The sequence below is a fragment of the Epinephelus moara genome, chromosome 17, assembly GCF_006386435.1.
Source record: "Epinephelus moara isolate mb chromosome 17, YSFRI_EMoa_1.0, whole genome shotgun sequence".
Lineage (NCBI taxonomy): Eukaryota > Metazoa > Chordata > Actinopteri > Perciformes > Serranidae > Epinephelus > Epinephelus moara.
The window spans coordinates 18,502,186-18,505,625 of NC_065522.1; positions in this window are offsets into that span (position 1 = coordinate 18,502,186).

Here is a 3,440-nt window from a genome sequence, read left to right on the forward strand (position 1 = left end):
GGGGAGCAGTGAGACCTGGCATTAGGGGAGTGTCTCTGGGACGCCAGAGATCACTGTCTAGCCTCCTGGAGGTATCGTGGGACCAACTAGACGAAACACTGGTGAAAGGAGGTTCCCACCTGATGACCCCAAAGACATGCTAGTTATCACTGCTCACTGGTTTGTATAGTTAAGCCTTGCCATATTAGCTTATTGTAGGGCTTAGGTTATTCACTGAGTGTTGATCCTTTCTCTAGAGCACAAACTTCTTGTGTTTTATTTGAACGTACAACACACTTACTGATTATCATTTGAAAAGCTCAACATCTCTCTATTTATGATCTCAAAAGCTTGAACACCACGAATAACTAATCTGAGACAACTAGAATTTGTTCCAGGTTCATTGAAGAAGAAGAAGCAGAGAAAAAAATTCATTAAAGCCTAAATTCTTTCTAAATCTGCAACATTTTTGTCTGAAGGATTAAACTTGTGTTTTTTCACAGAGTTGGTGATTAAAACTAAACTTTTTTCTCTCCAGACTGTTTACTTAATGGCACAGCTACACTCACAGATAACCGAGCGTCCTACCTGCCTGTCAACCCATAAATCTTCCCAAGACAGTCCAGATATAAATGTTCTGAATTCTGTGGAGAACACATATGTGAACACCAGCAACCGGTGGCTGCTTGCTCTGCTGCCGTTCAGAACAATTGGAGCTAACTGCTTACAGTCACCACTGCAACTAACAAACTCCAAAAATCCATTCAGGAGCTCCACCATCCACAGTCAGACAAACATGGCTGATTATTTACTTCTGAATTACAGATCACAACTCGCATCACCAGCTGTCGCTGCTACAGTGGCTAGCAAAACATCGTGGCACTAACAATTTACTAGAGCTTGCCAGCCCGTCGCTAATGCAGCATTTGAAGATAATTGCAGGCACGGACGTTCTCAGTTTCCTATGTCCAATAGTCCACCTCTAACATTTTTGTCACGTCTTGTCAAGGAATATGAAACATATATAGGCTTGTGCTTTCTTGTTTAACTGGTTCGGTCCGATTTAAGAGCTCCACCCGGTTTAATTCACGTCAACCGGATAAATGGGGTGGGGGTGGGGGGTGGGGCGGCCTTTTCACATCAGCGGTGTGTCAAGGGATTATATTCAACTTATCTTGCATTGTAACATGCATTATGACAACTTAATAAGGTTTATGTATGTTTTTAAATGAAGTGGAGGAGCCTACAAGTGTTTTGTTTAGTTTGTCTCAGAGGCTCCGCGGACTGCGGACTCCGCAGCTCCACTCAGCTGTCTGCCAGAGAAGTGTCCTTCTGCTTCTTCTTCTTCTTGTGTAACCTTGTGTGTATTGGCGGTTAATACAGCATTATCGTCACCTAGTGGATTGGAAGCACATTACACCTATAATGGGCTTTTATTGGGAAAAATAGCTCAAATGCGAACCCCAGTGGTAAAATTAGGTATATAATTCGATACATTGGTTCAGTTAGATATTTGGCTTTAAATCAAACCGGTTGGAAAATTTTCAAACCAGCACAAGCCTAAACATATATATAAAATTTTCTTAGTATTTATTATCAACACCTCAAAAGGTTCTGGGTAATGCTGTCTTTTAATCCTGGATTTAAAAATTTTCGTAGAGCATATGCATTTGTAAAGCATGAACAAAAGAAACAGAAAATGAAGGTAAAGATTTGCTTTCTAGAGTTTTATTTATTTATTTATTATTTATGTTAATGTAGATTGAGACATGAAATGTATCAGTATCTTTGAAATAATGTTTACATGAATTATCAGCCTGTTGTCATTCTGATATTTTTGTTCTCAATAATAAATTGAATTTGACCAAACAGTTTTGTCTGAAAAGTGTTTCAAATGATTAATCGACTTTCAAAATAATACCTGATTAATATGTGTTGATCAATTAAGCAATTCACTGAGCCACTGCAATTACTTGGCCTATATGAGGTTTTAGCTTTGCACTTAACTCTATTTCTGCCACCAGTAACAAAACAAATGGTAAATTTGTGTCTCTGTTGCAATTTATTTCAGTCATTGTATTTTCCATAGGAACACTGGCCCCGGTGCAGCTTTCAAGTACTACATGTGCTTGTACTGACACTAGCAGGTTTGCCAACTGCAAGCTGGGATACGGTCCAGTTCTCTGAAACAGTGAGCAGGGTAAGCAGGCATAGAGAACTGATGAATAATACAAATAGAAGTTGTAAAACCCATAAAAATACCGTGATTACAACATATCTGAGTGAGATATTTAAGTATTGGCCGAAGTAAGTTATTTATACGTATGTATGCATTCATTTGTGTAGGTGACAGAAGAAGAGATCTAGTTATTCTTTTGTAAACTATTGTTAAGTGATACTTGAAGGAAAAGTGAACATATAAAGGGTGGACAACAATGAGAAGGAGGAGGAACTGTAGAGGAAGAAGGTTAAGCACACAGTAAGCACAGAGGTGGGTCAACTCATGAGGTCTATATACAGCCAACAACTCAGCCAGTTTATTATCTCCTAAGCGGGATGAATGGACTTCCCGGATTTCATTTGGATAAGAAATGAGGCAAAGCAAGGAAAACCGATCCGTCATCATTTCCCCTTGCTCAGGACAGGCTATGAATGGCTCTTAAGAACACCATTTATTAAGGCTTACTCTGTACTATATACCCCTGGTTCCTCTTAAAATGTTCAATTGCACCACCGCTGGTCATGAATCACAACATGGACTCCCAAATCCCCAGGGACAGAGTCTCAGGGAAAATAAATGAACTGCACCATCAGCCCTCTGCAGTAGTACAGCTTACTAAAGACGATGATGTCATATTCCTCATTTTTAGACTCTGTTTTGTTCTTTTTTGGTGGAATATGAGTTATTTTATTCTCCTTTTCTTTATTTGTTTTTTATACCATCTGGCTTTTCTGCTCTTTAATTTACTGACAGATTGATGTCTTTATTTATCTCTTCTTAATGCTGAAGCCTGATATCTCTTCCAATTAGAGCCCAACTGATACATTAGCGTCAACCAATTATAGCTTTTCACAGATATCATTGCAAGAGTATTTCAGTATAGATATGCCAAAGATATGTTTGAGGTAAAGATCCTAAATTCATTCCTGAGCTTGGAAACAGCAGTTGACAAAACTGTCTCATTGCGTGATCCATTTAGTAGCAGTATTGCTATTTTTTTCCACAGTTTATCCACCAGAGAGCAATGTTAAGGTTATTTTTCATCTGTAAAATGTCCTCAGTTTAAACAGAGGGGTGACAAATTTTAGGAAAACCTGAAAAAATGAGTGAAGAAACATAACAAATGCAGATGCTCTCACACAAGTGAGGTAAAATTAAGCAATTAACATTCAGTCATGCTCTCTGGCAGGTATGAAAATGATTCGTCACCAGATCTCAACCCAGTGAAACAACTATAGGA